At 39.0% G+C, this 20734-nt stretch overlaps 1 long non-coding RNA gene across 1 annotated transcript; it reads right to left on the bottom strand.

Annotated features, from left to right (window-relative positions):
• Nucleotides 1-6322: 6322 nt before the first annotated feature.
• On the bottom strand, nucleotides 6323-20419 carry LOC121667269. The gene is made up of 4 exons (XR_006017000.1): nucleotides 20242-20419; nucleotides 10600-10736; nucleotides 9418-9536; nucleotides 6323-8414 (listed from the first exon to the last, which is right to left on the bottom strand). It is a non-coding gene; the product is annotated as an uncharacterized LOC121667269 (long non-coding RNA).
• Nucleotides 20420-20734: the final 315 nt, after the last annotated feature.

A 20734-nucleotide genomic window follows, 5' to 3' on the forward strand; every position in this document is an offset into this window, starting at 1 on the left:
AAAAGCTCTACCAACACAGAGGAAGAGGCATCCTGTATTTTAGAGTTACCATGTAAAGAAACAACAGACACACTTAGTATCGAGGGAAAGGGTTTAACAAAGAGGCAGCAAGAATAGTGTGATGGCAAAAAGGATCTCCCACACACCTTCACAGTAGCAACAGTGGTATGTAAGTAATAACTATTATAAATGTATATCAATTTTATAAAGGAAACAAAAGCAAGAGTAAGTAAGAAAGCACAGTGGAGAAGGTGGTGTAAAAGCAGGTATGCACGAAACATCTGTAAAATCTGGGAAACTTGCATACCTCAGTCTATTTGATTTTGTTTGGTTTTGTTCTGTTTTGATGGCTTGCACAGGGATCCTTACCACCAAGTTCTTGATTTGTTTTGTTGTTATGGGGTTTTTTCCCCAATGCCACACATTTAGGAAAAAGAGTAAATACTCTTTAAAGTATCACTGAGTATCACAGCATGAATCAGGTTGAAAGGGACCTCGGTGGGTCATGTGATTTGGCCTCCCTGCTCGAGAAGGGTCATCCTAGAGCACGTGGCACAGGATTGCATCCAAGTGGTTCTTGAATATCTCCAGCAAGGGAAACTCCATGACCTCTCCAGGCAATCTGTTCCAGTGCTCGGTCACCTGCACATTAAAGTTCTTCCTCATATTCAGGTGGAACTTCTGTGCATCAGTTTCTGCCCATCGTGTCTTGTCCTATTGCTCGGCACCACCAAGGAGAACCTGGATCCATCCTCTTGGCACCTCCCCCTTCAGATACTGAGAAACATTAGTAACGTCCCCTCTCAGTCATCTCTTCTAGAGGCTGAACAGGCCCAGTTCCCGCAGCCTTTTCTTGCAAGATTCTCCAGACCCTGGAACAACTCCATAGCTCTCTTCTGGTCTCTCTCCAGAAGCTCCATGTCTCTCTTGTCCTGAGGGGCCTAGAACCAGATGCAGCACCCAAGATGTACCTCACCAGGGCACAGTAGAGGGACAGGATCACCTCCCCTGACCTGCTGTCAATGCTTTTCCTAATGCACCCCAGGACACACTGCTGGCTCATGGACAGCTTGTTGTGCACCAGGACCCCCAGGTCCTTCTCCACAGAGCTGCTTCCCAGCAGATCAGCCCAAGCCTGTGCTGGTGCCTGAGGTTATTCCTCCCCAGTGCATGACCCTGCATTTTACTTCGATGAATTTCAGATGGTTTATCTCTGTCCATCTCCAACCTAAGTTGTCAGGCATGCTACTTGACACTAAAAGTGGTGCATTCTCCTGCACAGTTCAGTGGTCAGGTGGCCCTGCTGCAGCTAAGCTTTATCCTCTTCCAAGGAAGCCCCTTTCTGCTTCAGTTGTTTCTGAAGCTGAAGTTTGGAGGCGCTGTGCCACTTTGTCAGTATATAAAGGGAGACTTACCTGCAAGTGGTTTCTGAAACATTCAAAATCAATGTGTTAAGTATACCATATGTGGAAGCCTGTAAAGCAATTAGCTGTGGAGACATCCTTGAAGCTAGGAGGAAAAAAAAAATATACCTTCCCCGGCTGCACATTTTGAAACAGTAAGAAGGAACATTTAAAAACGCCAAGGAAGACAAAAATGAACCTCAGTTGCTGTGGTTTTATCTTGGCTGGACACATACAGCATTTGAACTCTTGGCTTTCCAGAGATATCTCTCACATGAAGTTACCTTTTTGGAAGCAAATATAAAAATGGACTCCTAATCTTAGGATCAAATTTTATGTGGATTCAGTGACTACTCATCACTTGTAAGTGTTAATTAGTGTTATAACTGCTAAACAGAATGTTTTCCTATGGTTTTACTATCACAACAAGAGTGTTGTGATCTAATTTAACTTGTGTTTCCCTAAAAGAATTATTTCTTTTTTCCAGTTTATTATTTCAGCTGCAGTGATTCTTATCCTGCTGTGCAGATAAATGGTTGTCTTAATTAGGCCTTATGCTTTGATACAACTTTGGCCTGATCAGATCTTAAAATAGTTATTTAAATATTGGAGAAAGAGACTGAAAAGTCTTGCCTTTAGAAAACCTTTCTCAATGAGCACAAGAAAATTATTTGTTGCCCCTGAGACTGTGGGTTTCATTATGCTCAATGGGGAGATCAGCTCATTGTGAATCCTTCCAGCTAGTACACCAAGGGGAAGTTGAATGGAGCGAATCACCATTAAAAACTCCTGTTCACTCTCTGATCTCCCAATTTAATGTAAACAAAGAATTTAAGCAAACTTATGCATAATTTAATATTTTCTTGCAGGCCTATAACTTAATAATATGAAGTGACTTGCCACTAGCAAAATTAAAGAAAAGGCCAGGAACACAAAAAAATGCTACAGGGTAGAACTAAATATAAGTAAATGAGTGTCTAGAGAATATTTTATAATATGAGAGGTAGGCTGTAAAACTTCTGACACATAATTGGAGGAGAATGGCTGCAGGGTATGGCCTGTGGTGCTGTAACCCCTCCAGCCCCATATATGTCAGAAAGAAATACAATTTTATTCCTTAAGTATACGGGTTGCTAAGTGCCAAAATAAGTTTCACTTGTAACCTGGAGATGTCTTGACCTTGCAGTGTGTACCCTCCCTCTTCTAGAAGATGTAGAATGCTGACAAGGTCCAGTTTTCTGAGCCTACTGTCCGCTGTAAGGCTTTGCGGCCACTGGGGTGCAAAGGGTGTCCAAGACACAGCTGCTGGCCCCTCAGCTCTGCTGGCAGCTTTCACCTTCCTGCCAGATGTGCCCATGCATATCACCAGCTGCATCTGTCACATCCATAAGAAGCTACAGGAATGCACTGAAATCTTTAGCTGCAGTCTGTGTAGTTTTTTCAAACAATACCAAAAATAAATATGATAGAGTCTTCAGATCTGCAGTCGTATGACATTCAGTTTATTCACAAGAAGTGTTATGCAGGGATAGTGAGGACATAAACTGGAGAGCCTGACAGAAAGACTTACGTAAAACTCTCTGTCTCTTTTGGGCCAGTAAGCACTGTCTCGGTATTTAAGGAGCATACACACCTCTCTGAGAAGGCACTGACTGAAACTGAATGTAAAGTGACTTAACATAGAAGTGTGATGAAGTCATCTCCCCTTTTCTTAACTGCCCTCTGGTTAGTGAATCTGGGAACCAAGATCTCAGAACTGGACTTAGAAAATAATAAAGTGATTCCATTCAGAATTAATTTTTTTTAAAAAATTGTAATTCTTTCTTTCAGCTTTCTTCAGCAAGTTCACCACATTTCCTACACTAGGAACTGATCTGTGAAGAAGTCATTATTTACTCTCTCTAGTTGAGGTTCTTACTCTATGTTTTGTCAAGGAAGAGGGTACATGTAGTGAAGACAGAATTTCTATTTCAAAACATTTTAAAAGTGTTGAGATATCAGGGTGCTGGGTGACATAAAACCACTGTGCCAGGTTTAATGAGGGAAGTATGTGTATGTTTTTAGTCAAATAAAGCTGTTGCTATTTTGAACTCAAAGTGGCATTTTGGATCAACTGTTTGTGAAAACCCTTTTGATAGCACTTGGAAGACTGTGTTTGGGGAGGTTCATGGAGTGTGCATTGGATCTCTGGCACACCCTATGCCTGTTCTGGGCAATCAGTCCATCATGTTGGGCATGTTATGCCTGTTCTGGGCAATCAGACATGTTGTTTCACTAGTCAGAGGAAAAATCTCTGAAGCACCTAATTTAAAAAGCAAAATTCAGCATTGCTTTCACAGGACTCAAGAGTAAGTTTTGTCCTAATTTGATATGTCTAGTAAATTACAGGCTTGAATATGAGGGAGATTTAACATTTTATCTGAGTATTTGTCATGACCAAAGAATTCCAAACCAAAACATTATATTGTGTGAAAGAGAATGATCTGAAAAACAATTTCTTGAAAAGGTGTTCAGATTATGTACTAATCTCAGTTTTCACAAGAGTAATAATATGATACTTTTTTTCAAAAAGTGTACATTGCAGCTTCCAGAAGAGGACATACTGCCTGACACATCATTCTGTAATATATGCATTACATTCCATAAATGACTTAACTGTTTCTGACTCTTACTACTAGCAGCTATAAATTTTGGAAGATAACTTTCCTCAACTTAGCAATGTATTAGAGGTTTTATTCTCATGAGTTAGACTCTTGTGAGGATGTATTCATCATCTACCAAGAAGCAATACACACAAAACAAACACACTTGTTTATAATATTATAACATACACACAATAAATAAATAAATATATATATATATATGTATATATATATATATATATCTCAACCATATAGCATTTAATTTGTAAATATTGCAAGTTTGGAAACATTTTTCTGAGGTTACTCTAAAATTATAGGAACATCAGTTAAGAGGAACTGTTCCAATTCTAAACCATGATTCACCATCTGCATTGATAATACAAAATGTTTTAATACTTGAAAGAAAGAAAATTACAACATCCATAATAAACATACTTTAGGAATAGTATTGAGGCTAATTCAAGTCATTCAGCCTTTGCTATTAAAATTTAAACAATTGTCTAGTAATGTGCTCATTTTGGCTCGTTAAACCATGACAGTGATTTATCAAATTCTTTATGAATATTTGTTTTACCTTTGAGAACAGTAAGCGTAACTGGAATTACCACTGTTTTGCTCATGCTTTGCCTAATTTACAAGCCTTGTGCTTCTTCGATACTAAGTTTCTGTGGCTAAGTTTGATAGGGCAGATAAAAAACCCGGATCAGTGTCCCAGGACTAACTAATTCGCTAGTCACAGCCTCTCTGGTGTTCCCAGTTGAGAAGAGACTGTCAATCATATGGAAATATAGAATGGTAATAACTTGAGAACTGAAAATTTTTGCAGGGAAAAAGTGACCATAATGACTCTCTGAAACATGAAGGTTAACAATGAATGCATTCTGTGTGTTGCCTTGTATACACTCCAGGCAAGGTGTATGTTTGCCACTGATACCACACAATAACAGTTGCAGAGATAGCTGAAAGTAGCCTATTTATTTATGAGGATCAGAAATAAAAAGTTCTAGTAGCGTTCCTGAGACTATTTTGGTGTATGCATGGGTGAAAATCATGACTCTGTGATCTGCATGATTATGGTGATGTTGCAAGGGTTCAAGCCTTCAACAATCTTACCAAAAAGAAGAAAACTGGAAAGCGGGTGTCATTGGGTAAGTCTTCTTGACATACAGGCTTTTTTTTTTTAGTCTGTGATATTCTTTCAACAATATCTGACAATTTGCCTTTTTGATAGAGGACCTGGTTAACTCTCCTCTAAAGGAAAGACAGTAGATATTTCCCATTGGACTTCACTGCTTGTGTAGGGTGGGGTCTGGCTTTGTAGGTGGCACATAAAACTCAGAGTGCCCTGTTTTGAACTGGTGAGCAGTCCCAGTGATATGATTTTATCTTGGGGGAAGTTTTCTCTTATTCCCACAAGCTCCATTTTAAGGATTGGGTGAACAAAGTAGGCTACACAAGCATGATTTATGGGGAATCTGGGATTCTTTGAGAAATCTCTAATTCCTTTTCTTAAGTGAATTGATGTAGTCATGTTTCATTGGCATGCAGTAGATGCAGCTGCATATAAGGGTTTTTTAGCTTTTTTTGATATAAATACATGTGAAAATAACCCTTGAGAATTTCATATTTTTCCTAGGCACTCTGCTTAACAGACATGTTGTTTCACTAGTCAGAGCTCATAAGAGAACCTGCTGCTTGTGGGAATGATGTGAGTGAGGAGGTGTTAAGTAGGCAGATTCTTCTCTGAGTAGTGGTTTGTTACTGCCAGTTTGTGCTTGAGGGAAGAGGTGACTTGACTTGCTATGTGGCAGTGACTGGTTGATTTTAATATCTGGCACCTGGAAATGACATCACAGGTAATAAATATTTCTAGATCATAGGCAGATATGGCATTGAATATGTTCGGGTTTGCAGTCATAATTAATAGCAACTTCTGAAAAACCTTTAGTGGGGAAGGAACCCTTTTTGCATATACACTGTCTGTGGGGATGTTAAATCTTTGATAAAATGAATCTTGATAAATCCTTGATAAATTTGCGGTTCAGAAATGCAAGCAAAATTCAATAAATATTTAGGCAAATCTACCTTGATGTAAAAGTAGATACCATCATTTTGACTTAAAGTTGGCAGAATAATCAAATAGTTTTATTAAACTAAGTTGCCCCAGGATCTAGTAAAAAAAAATCTACAGAAGGTAATATTTCACTTGAGATAAATAAAGCAAACAATGAAGCAAAGCAATGATGATAATTTAATTTATTGAGGGCCATGGCATAAGTCACTCATGGTTTAATTTTCACATACTAATCAAAAATTCGCTAAGATTGCCTCTGTGTCTGTCATTATAATATCATCATGTCTACTAAATTAATTCCTCATCCTTCTCTATTTAAAATTTCATCCCCTACCAATAGAAACCATGTTTATATTACACACAATTAATGGCACTTTTAAATCTGTATATAAGTATGTACATTTATAGTAAATATAATCAAGTACAATTTTAGACCTAGAAAATCCTAAAATAACTCAAGCTGTTTTACAACACTATCTTAAACTATTAGAACTGTATATTCAAGATCATATTAATTAATCATGAGCTAACTAATGTATGCTAAAAGACTAATATTGAGAGAACAAATTACTTTCATCTGTAATGCTTTAGTTGAGTGCTAACTTGAATAATAGTCTGCATGAAGATACAGGCAGTACTGTGTCCTTGGTACATATTAATAGCTACAGATCCTGTGTTACCTGCTGGAAATAGGCAAGAGCTGTCATGGGAGCTCTGGAACTTCTAATTTATTGTTGAGTATTTATACTGCAGTGTCATACAGAGACTCAAACTATGGGAAAATACTTCCTTTCCAGTTGTCTCTAGATGTTTACCTTCCAAGGGGGCAGAAGGCTCACAAATGCTATGTTAATACAATGCTAGGATTGAACTGGGTTTTAATTTCTGTAAGAGTGAAGATATAAACAAATACATTAAAATAAAACTTACTTTGCACTAAAGCAGTGTTATTATACTGCAAGTATTGTAAGAAAATAAGAGAGCAAATCTGCAAAATATCAGACTTAGTTCATGCAAATTTTCTATATGTTTATTCCAGCAAGAATTATAATCACTTGGTTATGTCCAAATCAAGCCTAATATAGTAAAGCACAGCTCTAGAAATCTCAGATTTATAGCTCAGAATATCTGCTTACATCTGTGGTGAATTTTTTCTGTTGAGCTTATATTAGCAAATTACAACTGTCACGTACTGAGAACTTACCATTTTACCATTAGTTCATCATGGGATCACCCACATATGCCATTACAGAAATATCCACAAAATAAGTTCTTGTAATGATAACTCAAAACTGCTGTGTTTGCTCATTCTTTATTTCCACAATATATATGTATTTTTTCATCTGTTCTCTTTCTATAATCAAAGACACTCATAATCTCATTTCCTCCTTTTCTTTAAGTTTCCTGTACACTGGATTTTTTAATAAAATAAGCACCACATAGGTCTGTGGCACAATTCTTCCATTAATGGAGGCCAATTGAACAAATGACTTTACAAAAGAACATTTCAACTTTCTGCCTGAAGACAAAATTCAAAACTGAGTTTTACGAAGTCAGCCATAATGTTCAACAGATTTCCTTCTGTGTTTGTGTTCATATCTCTCTAGTGAGCACTCCATGTTTCTCTAGCACAAAAAAGATGTGTCTGTGCTAGAACTAGGCAACACTTTGGACTTTTGTAGGCCTGGTCTTTTCTCCCCTATGCAAAGAAGAAAGAAGTCACTGGAAAAGGTATAAACACCTTTTCCTGATGTGTTCCTCTCATAACTTTCTGTTGGTTTTAACGGGATAGGAACTTGAACAAAGGTAAAGAATGGAGCTGATGTTTTCAAGCAGCATAGGAACAGAGTGGTAAGATTCCTTATCCTGCAACCTGCTGAGTGTACACTGTTGTCAGGAGCAAATAATTGCAAATGCGGTAGTTAATGGTTGGATTCATACACAACTTTGGCATCTCATGACACTTCTTGCCCCTCTGTTTTTCCACTGCTTAGTACTTCATGAGATACATTCTTCAGTATAAGAGGGAATTAGTGAAACTGGCATCTCTATTATCTTTATGCTCCTGGATTTTCCATGTTTCCATGTTGGGGTTTTTTCTCTTTCTCTCATACACTCTTTTCGTTGCCATTCATGCCTCCCTCGGAGTCAGGTGGGCTGCCTTGTCTCTCCATAGCACAGGGGATGGTCTGCATTGTGACACCAGGAGAGCTTTTTTTTGCCTATCCAGACCTCTGCTGTTGCATGCAGATAGCACAATATCTGTGCCAATTGTCAACATCTTTCTGTTGGAAGCTAGAAAAGAGCATTGATTGCAGGTGTCAGAGCAGGTATTTGTAGATGGTTGTCCATTTGGTAACTGTTTTCTGTGGTGTGTGGCTGTGAGGAAACTGAACTTGATCAGTCAGGCAGAGTCCTTTCCAGTATTAAATTCTGGCTGGGGGAACTACTTTACCTTGACTTTCCCTTTTCATCCAGTGCCCACAATCTGATACACCTGATACATAATCTAATGGTCATCTTTTTCAGTCAGCCATGCTGACTGAATTTGAATTACACTTCTCGGTGTAAAAAAATCAGTTCCTGTGGATCTGGCTGCTGGACAAGTGGCACAGACTGTGAATGCTAAGGTAGAGGGAGTCACCTTGTCTCAGTTATGTCATATACCAGTATGAATCTATATCACTAATGTTGGGGAGGGAACTGAAACTCTCAAATAACCTGGGAATTTGATAGAAGTCCAAGAAGAAACCTTCTTGTTATGCATTTGTATTTTTCTTAAGCAAGACTAAAAATTGACAGCAATTTTGTGCATCTTCATTCACAATCAGTTATTCTTGAAAGTTTAACCAAAAAGAGTTAGTATTTAAAAGTACCCTTTCAGTGGAAAAGCATCACTCAATACTCTGCTGTTTTTGTAAAGGTAGCTGTTACTTCACATGTGAGATCTCTGTTGGTTGTAATTCAGGGAGAATATGACAACATTACTTCTCCTAGTTTTCATTTTCCTGTTTCATGCCATGTATGATCTACTACTTACTGCTTAGCACGTAAGTATCAGTTTTGGTTGGCTGAAGAGTAGGTTGCAGCTGAGTTTTAGCAACCTCTGAACTGGCACATTAAGTGGCTGTGTTTTCAGAGATAAACTAGGAAGGCAAAAGGCATTGGAAGAGAGGGATTAAAATAAGGTGTACTCTTAGGGCCTAAATGGGCTCAGCACTGGAGATGAGTGACCTGTTTCTGTTTGACTGGACTACTTTACTGTAAAAATGAAGGTGTTATTTGCAGTGAGACTTACCATAGCTCTTTAAAATTTTATGACTGCCCGTGCAGTCCTTCTTAAGCGTTCCCAGGATAAACAAATCAGCCACAGGGATGTTCTTGGCATTTCGCAGCCTGACCTTTTGACTGTTATAACTGTGTAAGATAAAGAAAAATTGTAATAACATAGCAGATCAGCATGTTTCACCTAAGTGTTGCTTCCATTTTTCTTCATTTTTAATTCTACTGAAAGTTTAAATGTGACAGTGATGGCTCATGGGATACTTCTGGCAGTCCATTATAGAGTGGCCTTTGGCTTTTTGGTTACTTCAGAGTGTGGAACTTTCCACTGATAATTTGCTGGTTTGACTTTCCATGAATACAGAGAAACAGAGTGACATTTATGAATACCTACCCACTAATTCATTCAAATATCCTGGTTCATACACCACTACTATTCACAGTAACCATGAGTCCCTGATTTATGAGGCATTACAATGCCTCATTTCAAAGCATGCAGCTTTACGTAAATAATTTTAATTTTTTATTTCATGCTCATATATATCCCTAAGTTCCTATAGGGTAGTAGAACTTGAAAGATGCCTCTATTTACCTTAGTTCATGTGTTGATTATAGCCACCAGATAGCTCTTACTCTGCTTGTTCAGTAAAGCACACTTATCTTGGCTATAGCAATAGTCTGTTTTTTCAAAGCAATCAAGGTTTCCAGCAATCTTCTGGTTTAATTTTGTTGTGTAAACTGAAATTAACAGATTGAAAATAGAATTACAAGTTCCAAACCCAGGAAAACATAAAAGTAATAACCACTCATTTGGCCAAGATTTTACTTTCTTTTCTCTATAAGAGTACGCCAGGTTGCTTCTCTAGGTAAAATGACTTTTCCCAGCTTTTTAGATTGAAACCTAAGAGGAAGACTGAGAATCCTCTCCTTTTCCCCAGTTTACAGGGAATGTTAATAGAGTCTGAGCTGTGGAGTCTTCCTTACTAACAGCGATGCAAACCTTTTAAGAACTTGGGCAAAAGACTGACATAAGAGGGCTGGCAGTATAAGAAAAAACCCCACAAACCACAAACAAACAAACATCTGAAACAGAATCTAAAGTAGAAACTGAATGGCAGTGAGAGCTGTCACCTCAGACAAGTTTCACAGCATGCTCTTTAGTGACTGTACAAAATTATAGGCAAAGACCACAACCTACCAGATTTTCTCGCCAGAGAAGGAGGAAACAATATATCACACAAGAGCTATTCAGCCGGCAGGACACCAAAGCTCATTCAAAAGTAAGAGTTATCCCAACAGTTGCAGTGCATGTCCTCCTGCAGTCAAAACTCAGATCTAGAAAACAGAGAATTGCATTTCCAAAACAAGTGTTCAAAATCAGATTTTAAATACATCCTAGTATAGAGGTGGCCTGGTATTTTGTCAGTGAGACACCCATTTCACTGACTTAGGTTATTCATTCAAACACTCTCCTTATTTTAGAGAAAAGTTATTTTTCATTTGTATCTCTTTCTTTTTTGCTTCATATCTCTTCAGAGCTCTTTTTTATTCAGACCATCAAGCAACAAAACACTTTACCTTTTCCCTCTTGTTGATATGCTCTCCCAGCATATCAGTACATTATTATTCAGATTCTGTCAGCCTCTAAGAACCATTCCTAGCTTGGTTTTAAGAAGGACAGGGCAGCTGTGACCAGGGTCTGAAGATAAGTAGCTCATGGAACATGGGCTAAAAATGTGTGCACGGCATTGTGCAGAAACCCTGTATCGTCCTGCCACAGTCCTAAGTAAAAAGTGCCAGTCAGCTTTGTAAGGCTTTCCACAAGACCAGCAAGAAAGGTGGCACATTGGAGTTTAACTTCTTCCTTTAGAATCCCCAATCTTTCTTTTCATTAAAAAGTAATGCCATACATTCCCCAAGCCATTTTAGATAGCAATGCTTTTATAAAAAGCATTCAAACAAAAGGAGTTCAGTGGGAAGCAAGAACACACTTGCTAAATATTTGTGTAATTAATGTAAAATCAGGACACACAAATTTGCTGACAAGATAATTTAACTTTGAGTAGAGGATATAATCTCTACCAACAGGGTATACCTGCAGCAAAATTCATTTACATTAAGCAAAATAACCACAGCTCATGCCCACTCAGAAATTTTGGACTTATTCAGACAGGCCTTTGTGTATGGAACTTGCATTCCCTGGCACTAATATTAATATAGTAAAGTGAATTAAATATGTGTTATTAGTTGGAAATGATGAGATTATTGCTGAAAAAAAGAAAAGTGGAACAGCACAGGCCTTTGCCAGGTCCAAAACTACTTGTTTTAGATTGCAGACAAGAAAAAGCTAAATTAGTGAAAGAAACAAAAATGGGCTAAATGTGAGAACAGGGTTTATTTTACTTTAAATGAATCATTAAGCATTCGTAGATCTGAAAGTTGCCGAAAAAGCAATCAGTGGGTTTCTTCATTGCCACAGCAGCCTATGGCTCGTTTGCAGCTTTTGTCTTTAAGAAGAATGCAGGTCAAGAAATCTATCTGTTGCTTAACTCTGTTTTCATTTTTAACTTTTAAGTGTGGTTCATCCAATTTATGATTCTGTGTGAAAAGATCAAATGACACTGTATAAATGTCAGAATTGGGTTATAAGCCAAACAACTATGGTATGATGTAGGATATGCAGAGGCTATTGGCTGAGCTAAGATTTGGTTTAAGATTTGGTGCTCACTGCAGCCTTCAAGTTATTTGCAGAACTGTGACCCTAAAAGCTTCGGACAGATTGGAGTTATTCCTCAAAAGCTTAAGTAGCCCCAGGTTTGTAGCTGAAAAGTTTTCAAACTGTTAAAATCTGGCATGGGGGTATGTCGCGGTTTGACACTGGTTAAGAACCGGGCACTTACAAAAAAACCATTTACTTATTTTCCTCTACTATAGTTGAGCAGAAGAGGGGGAATTGAAAACTTCATTTTCATGAGTTAAGGATTACTGAAAAAAACTTTAAGGCAAAACAGGTTCAAAACTTAAACAGTATAAAGAAGATTTATTATTAACAGAATTAAAAGTAAAAAGGGTAATGAGAACAAAAGTGAACTTTCCGAACACCTTTTTTTCCCAGTCCCTCCCTCTTTCCACCAACCGCGCAAGGAAACAAAACATGGGGTTTTGGACAGTATTTCACTTCTTAAAAATCTTTCTTCAGTATGCTTAAGGAAGAGAGTTTCTTCTGCTGTGCTGTGGGATCCTTCCCATGGGAGATAGTTCTCTGTGAACTTTTCTAGTGTGATTTTAACTTTCACAGGCAGCAGTCCCTCCTGAACGTGCTGCAACGTGAGTCCCTCCCACGGGCCAAGCAGTCTTTCCACTACTGCCTAGCGTGGACCATTTTAGTTCAATGGCGTTTAGTCTTTTAAGGATGAACTGTTCTAGTTTGGAAGCGAAGGCTCTCTTCCTCTGTCTCTAAAAGCAAGGGTCATCTCCCTCTGTCCAGGTTCCTCACTAGATTACAGCTTTTCAGCATCCATGCACTCCAGCGTAAGTACTCTTCTTCACGAGCTGTGCATGGATCTCTGCACCCCCCCATGCACCTCATGAATTACAGGGAAACAGTTTGTTGTATTATAGTCCTCACCATGGCTCACAGGAAAATCTCAGCTCCAGGGCTTGGAGCACCTTCTCCCTCTCCTTTTTTTTCACTGACCTCGGTGTCACCATGTTGGTTCTCCTCACGTGTCTTCCCTTTCTCCTTGTCTCTGACTTGGGAGAGAATTGGTGTCTGCAAGCTTCATTTGGTCTCAGGTTCTATAAATTGAAAAGTTTTTATAGAGGTCTACAGTGCTGAAAGGTTGATCCTGTCTGGGTTCTGTATCGGGCAATTGCTCGCCATGCCCCTTGCTGCTGGCCGTGGTCTCCGTTGGCACCACGCGGGCCACGCCGGCCACCGGCTCCACTCAGCGCCTCTTCTTCATGCAGGGCGCTGAAAAAGAAAAAGTTGCTGCTGCCCCTGCCCTTCTGCCCGCAGCATAGGTGGTTAAAAGCAGCTAAGCAAGTGAAGTTAATTGCGAGCCATGCTGAGGTGTCAGCGGCTGCAGCACCCCGGCCACACGGGTGCTCCCAGTGCTGGTCCCAGCCGCATAGCCTCGGCTGCCCATGGCACCGGGATGCCGCCCCGCAGCACGGCCCCAGCCGCCGCGGCGGGAAGGGCCCAGTGGCCCTCTCCGGGAAGAGTCCCGGGGACTCCGCGCCACGCCTCGGAGGGGAGCAAGAAAAGAGTGCTTCCCATGCTTTTTCTTTTCTTAAATATGTCATCACAGAGGCATTACCAACTTGTCTAATTGGGCCAGTAACCTGCCCATTGTCAAAGCCTTCAGTGATTGGCTCTGTGCCGGACACAGAAGTTTCAAGCAGCTCTTCCCACCCACTAAAACCTAGACTGTTTTTAAAGTAGCACAGGGTGATGTTCTGTCTCACAGCAGTTCTGACTGTTCAGCTAGCTTTGTGTGACCAGACCAAAGAAGTTCCCATGCGATGCTGTGAGAGGTGGGAGCAGGTATCTCAAAGCCAGCTTTAGATGGGGGCTCTCAGGAGTCAGTGCTTTAACAGGAGGTATGCCTGAGTGGAAGTAGGACTGGGAACTCAAGGTCTTTTGCCTTGAGTGCTGAAACTCCTGACTAAAACATCTACTTAAGGGTTTTGGTACGTCAATTAGAATTCCCTGTGGAAGGTTGCTTCTACATGACAAAAAATGGGAGGAGTGGCAGGGACTTCTTAAATTAACCAATCATTTCTGGGTTTGAAAAAGTCAAACAGTAAGAATGTCTCACTGGTTTTTTAAATTCTAACTACGCAATATTATTGCCTTTGTAATACTTTAATATTATCCTGGTATTACTAAGGAAATAATATAGTATACCTTGATAAATTATGGTTAAATATGAATGTTTTCAAGTTTAGGAGCTGGAGATTGTATTACATAAAGTTGCTACATAAAAATCAAGAAAAACAAAGTTCCTGTGAAGGATTGCAAAAATGTATTTTAAAAGACAGTGTTATCATTGGAGAAACTATCTGTATATTTTTTGCATGAGACTTTCACAGCTGTTGTGAACATTTCCTTTCATAAGCTGGACTGGTTCCTGTTCTTAAGTAGTGCAATAATGTTTTTCTTACGTTCTTGTTTTCCTGTTTGCCTGTTTCCCCTTTTCACTTTTCCCCTTCTCAATATATAATTTGTTATATGATTTAATCTCATTGTTTTGTTTCTAAAAGCACTTCTCCATTAAATTTCAAATTGAAGTATTCCCCAAAATACCATTAAAAAACACTTGCATTAAACTGGTTTAATGCTCAAATACTTCATAAAGAAGCAGCCACATACATCTTTTTCTCCCTCAAAACCTGTTCTGTCTGCTCTGTGAGATCCCAGGATCTTATTAATCTGTAGGTGTCAGTCTTGACCCAGCTCTTTAAGTTCTTTTCACCTATGAATACCTTTTGCTTGCAGCCATCCACATACATAAAGGTTAAATGGATATGGAGAGACATATCATATCCCGTGTAAATCAGAACAGAAGTATCCTTTTGGCTGGATACAAGACAATGGATATTAGACCTCAGAGTTTTTGTCTGTAGAGCAGTCATCTCCCAACTGGCATTGCTGCACCCCATGGGATACACAAGACAAGACACTGTGGTGCAGGAAGAAAGCATATTTCTATCATTAAATAATAAAATAAAGTAAAATTTTAAAATATTGTTTATCTTTATGTCATAAATTTTTCATTTCTATTTTGTGTATATTTTATTACTGTGTCTAACATTAATATAATATTACCTGTATATAATTAATAAATAAGCATACATATACTGGAGTGAATACTCAAGAACTTTTGACTTATATGAGTGCATAACAAAAAAATATTTAGAGACCTCTGCTCTAGACCATCTAGTTCACCTTGAGCACTGCATAGCTATTGCATCTGTAAAGAATAAAATACATGTATAATGCCTTACTAAGGCCTGTATCTGTGGCATGAAAGAGAAATCCTTTTAGTCATGATAAAAGCAGTTATCTTCTTTCCCCTGTAAAAATAAACTTAATCAACTTCCAGTTGTGCCTAGAGTTTCACAGTGCTTGCTCATCCGTTGCAATTAAGACATGGTGGAGGCTGAGGACAAGATGTTTTGACTCCTGTCTCATAGGGTTCATGTCACAAAACACACATGAGGCCTACTTAATTGGCTTTGGTATTCAGCCTGTAAATGGCTGAACCCGCAATCTGGGTTTGCGAACAGAAGGAAGCACTGAATGTACAAGGACAGTTTGCTGATTGTTCTTTATGTAAGCTGGAAGAGTTAGGGATGTGTTACTTGGCAGTCTCACACAATTTGTGCAGTGAAAATTTTTTTTCAACTCAGTATGTGTAATTCTCGCTGGTTATTTTTCATTTTTTCCCCCAAAACTAATTTTTAATTTTTTTTCTCTCCTTAAGGTGATATATTCAACACACATTAGAAAAAACACCATTCACAGATCAACATTAGACTTCACCGTGCAAAGAGGTAAAGGTGAATAACTGACAGTAAAGTTTTGAATGGCAGTGGAAGCATTGCAGCAGCTCATCTGTATACACACGAGCATTGCAGGAGCTAATCTGTAAAACCAGGGGCACCTTTATACGCCTCTTTTTTTCTGTTTTCTCTTAATCTCAGACTGTGAACTGTGTAGGATAAGGACTGTTTTTTCTTTTCTTTCTGTACAATGCCAATAATTACTTCTATGAAATCATGCCCTTCATCCTAAACAACTGCAGTACTAAAAATAATAATCACAGCCATCACCAGCCAACAGCAGAACTTAAGGATGTCAAATGCAGAACGTCTAGTCATGTACTGCTGAACCACTGGAAGCTGTCTGAAAGCAAGCAGACAGGGAAGACAGATGCAGAGATCAGTGTGTGTGAAGTATTCATTGAGTACAAGCAGAGACCTCAGGATAATGAATGCACCATTTCCACTAGGATTTAAATAATCATTTTATATTAGCAGTAGATTTGAAATACAGTGTCAGTTTCTTGTCTACTGGTATAGATGGAGAGAGCCGACCTTTACTTGGTCACCATCAGTGCTGAGCTTCACTACCACTTTCCAAGGGACAGACACATGAAGCTGCCCAGATCGGTCTCTTCTGCCTCCGGAGGGCTGCCAGGCTCTGGTTCTGCAGTGGTTTGTCATAAATAAGCATTGCCATCTGATGGCAGAGCCTTGGTACTGCACATTCTCTTTGCCTAGAGCAAGCCGGCAATAAACCAAGTGTTTTTTTCACAAAAATATAGTGTCTGTGACACCTGATTTCATTTTTTTTTTCTGACACCATTTTATGATGATTGCCCTGAGAGGCTGTGGAATCTCCCTCGGTGGGGATATTCAGGACATCTGGACACAATCCTGTGCCTTGTGCGCTGGGATAACCCTGCTTGAGCCGGAAGGTTGGATCACATGACCCACTGTGGTCCCTTCCAACCTAACCGGTTCTGTGATTCTGTGATTTCCTCTGAGTCACGCTAAAAAAGTGCTTCTCTAGCCATATCCTTGGTATCCTTGTTGACTTCTCTCTGTGTTCGTGCTGCTTCCCTCAGATTCGCAGAAAGAGAAACCCCTGCCTTATAATATAACAGGCTCCTAGGGTGGCAGAGTCATATCTTGCAATGCACTAGTGTTTAAGTTATGGCTTCCTATTAGGTTATTGATCAGAAAAACAGCTGGACCACTACAGCAACAGACAGGGGTGCACCTTCTAGCACCCCTTGTCCACATAAGGAAGGGAAAGTGTGCAGGCCAGGCTCACACCTTCTTCTAAGCAGCACCTCTAGCTGCTACTGCAGCAGGTGAACGCTGAGCTAAGTATGTCCCTCAGCTCTCATACCTCGATTCTAAAATCAAATGGGAACCAGTATGCCTGGATACTGGAGGTTGAGAAAATGGAAATATTTTTCCCAGTGATCAAAAGCCTGATTCTGACATTGCCATTTAGATTGAATTCTTCCTGTCTTGACACACACTGTGTTTTGGGTATCAGCCTTATGTTGTGTGATGAATGAGCACTGGGACCACGTAAGGAAAGGGCTGGAGTTTAGCCTATGCAACTCTTTCACCTGTGTGCAAGTCATGAAATCGAATCTCGAGTGGTCTTAAAAATTAGGCTTTTCATTTCAACCTGTGCATCTACTCATGAATGCGTGAATTTGATTTTACAATAGATCATTTGATCAGAACAAAAGCCTATAATGTTAAGAAAAAATTGCTCGATGTGCATCTCAAGCAAGGGTGATGACTGCCTTTTCTGTATCGCACTATCACCTACAAGATTCAGTTGTGGACTAGCACGAAACGGCCATGTGGGTGTGATACTCTCGTTGTCAATGTTTCTGCTACTACTGCCATCAGTAAGGAAAGTCTATTTGCAGCAATGATGGGAAGTTTTAAGATAAAATCTGACTTTAGAACTGGATTTTATAGTTATCCTAATAACTAGTTAATGTAAGAGGATTTTGAGCTGCTGTTTATTAATCCTATCACAATCAAATTGACTCCTTAGCAATGTAAAGTATGCTTTCTACCCACCTCTCATTCCTGTTTTTAAAGTCATACCACCTTGCAGTAATGTCCTAGCTGTATGTGTTGAACTTCCTTGTTCTCCAGAGCTGGCCCAGTATGTGCTTGGTATGTCCCTTCTCCACTTCCTTCTATACTGTTCACAGTTGTATCATCAAAGAAATATCAAGTTACTAGAGCAAAAGAAAATACACGCAAACATAATTCGTGTATATTTGAGTTAAATACTTCATTTTCCCATTTTCCTTCATTCTTTCTCAAACTGACTGAATTCCCAAAGTAACCAGTCAGCTTTTCATGCAGGTACAATTTTTCTCTGTGGCACAGGATAAAGTTTTTTTCTTTGATTTTCTTTACCTGCCTCCCTACATCACAACATGATTATAAGTATTAGCTAATGCTTATTCAGAATTCAGAAGCTGTGGAAAACTATGCAAACTATGGATAAAATGGATTTTTAAGATGTAGTAGTTATCAGTAATTTTAAATAGGTTTATTGACTGTACTTCAGGCATGGAACAGAATACTTAAAATAAACATGAACAGGGAATGACCGTTTAATCTGTCACTCATTCATTTGTTGGCCATATTTTTCAGCACTTACAAAATATGTGTATTTTGTGGATATTATGTTGCATTTCTGCATCATGCTCTATAGGATATGTATCACTACCAGAAGAGTTCAGATCAGACCTTCCTCACACTGTCGATAAACCTGGAAAAGCCAACCACTCTCTCTTCTGGACCTTTATGTAGGAAAACCATTTTAGTTGTGCTGATCAATACAAATTATCTAGAAATTCTGAATTGAATCATGTACAGTTAAAATTACGATTGCTAAAAAATGATGGATTGGACGATCACAGCTGAATCTCTGTGATACTGTCCATGTAAAGCCTCCTGAAGAAGAGAATCTGGAAAACCCGTACATATTATACTTGGAAATACCACAATATAAATAGGTATTTGACCCAGCAAATAAATCTGCAAGGACATTAATGGAAAACCTCTCCCAGAAATCTAACCTAGGATTAGGCTCTGAGAATGGAGTTTGACCATTTATACCAAGTGTTCTTCCTCTGTCACCCTTGAATTTTGCAGGTTTACAGCTTAAATGTAAAAAACAAGTTTTTTTTCCATTGGTTGTTACATTGACAAATTGCATCATGTAGTCATGACATCGTGTCACTCAGTATTGACAGAAATTATGTATTTCTGCAAAGGGAACTGTTAGAACTACATAACTATAACTCCACTTTAATTACCTTCTTAGCTTAGTTTTGAAATCTCATCTCACAGCACTGAAATCTCTGTCTGGTTTTAACAGTGGTTTTGGGGTTTCTTTCTGGTTTTCTGGTTTGGTTTGGGTTTTTGGTTTTTTGTTTTTTGGGGTTTTTTTACATAGACTTGGTGTGGTTATTTAAAATAGTTTTTGTTTGTACATTTTACAAGGTGAGAAGTGGTAGCAAATGCAATACTTATATTGAATATCTTTGTTCTCTTTGCCTAGTACAATCTTGTGGATAAGTAAAAAATACAGAGATTTAAAACTTGTGGTTCAATATTTGTATTTCAGAGGCATATAGACTTCCTTTCCAGGATCTACTGCCTGCACATTAAGTGCTTTGTCCCGCTCCAGAAAACTGCAAAGGTACTCTCACATAAGCTGATCTCACACTGAAATGCTGACAGTGTTCCCACTCCCACAAGAGGGCACCAGGCACGGGAAAATCCCTTCACATTAATTGATATCAATCTCATAGTTCAATTCTACTTATTAATCAGTCATAATAATATAATGCATAATATCAAATGAAGCCCCTTTTACATCTACGATGTGAAGAAATTATTTTTTAGCAAATCTTCACTCATAATAACCTAAGTTTAAACATCAATTGATGCCATTTTTCGTATTTCACCTGTGTCCAGAGATGTGAAGTGCTTTGTTATGTGTGAACCCTTTCCCACATAGGAAATTCACATAGGCAAAATGAAGCACTTTCTGAAGCAAAGAAGGCAGCAGAATGCTTGTACATCTTCCTGATTTCCTGTGTGCAGTTCCCCTTTTCCCCCTGACCCACCTCTTGCAGCACCCAGGATGACCTGCCTCAGTCATCCCCTTCGAACTGCTCCAGCCCTAATCATCTTGGCACCACACGGTAGAGATCATCTGCACTGGTGGCATGACATTGTCTTGCAAATGATCTCAGTGTGACTTGCTGGATCTTACCCTCTGTCCACCCAACCAGCACGGAACTTCTGCAGTTGTGAGACTTCTGCACACAGAAAGTCTTCCTCAGCAAAAGTGGGATCTAAAGCTGTCTTTCCCACATGGACATTCTTCAGAGGGGGAAAAAAGTCCTTTTTATATAGGATAGGGAAGAGTTTCCCTCCTATTTTCTTAATGGCTGTCATTTGAACCTACAAGAGGCAACCTTTACAATGAAGGATTTCTCATCAGTGTTTGTCTTATTTTCAAAATAATTACACAATTGGGGTTCTATGTGCCAGGGAAATGTTTGTTTCAAAGTAGTTACGTGGATTTGTAATCTTACAGTTTTAAAACTGCTGTGAACTGTGTCTAGTTGACGTCATCTGTACACAAACAAGTCCGTGTTTTCTTCTGTATAAAGTGAGCTGTTTCAGCAATGTTTAGTCAACCAGCACTGACCTTCTCAAATCCACAAATTCATTTTCAATAAATGTTTAACTACTGTTTTCTA

This window comes from Corvus kubaryi, unplaced genomic scaffold (assembly GCF_017639235.1).
Source record: "Corvus kubaryi isolate FWS band 111438036 unplaced genomic scaffold, C.kubaryi_AGA036_p1.0 37357, whole genome shotgun sequence".
Taxonomy (NCBI): Eukaryota; Metazoa; Chordata; class Aves; order Passeriformes; family Corvidae; genus Corvus; species Corvus kubaryi.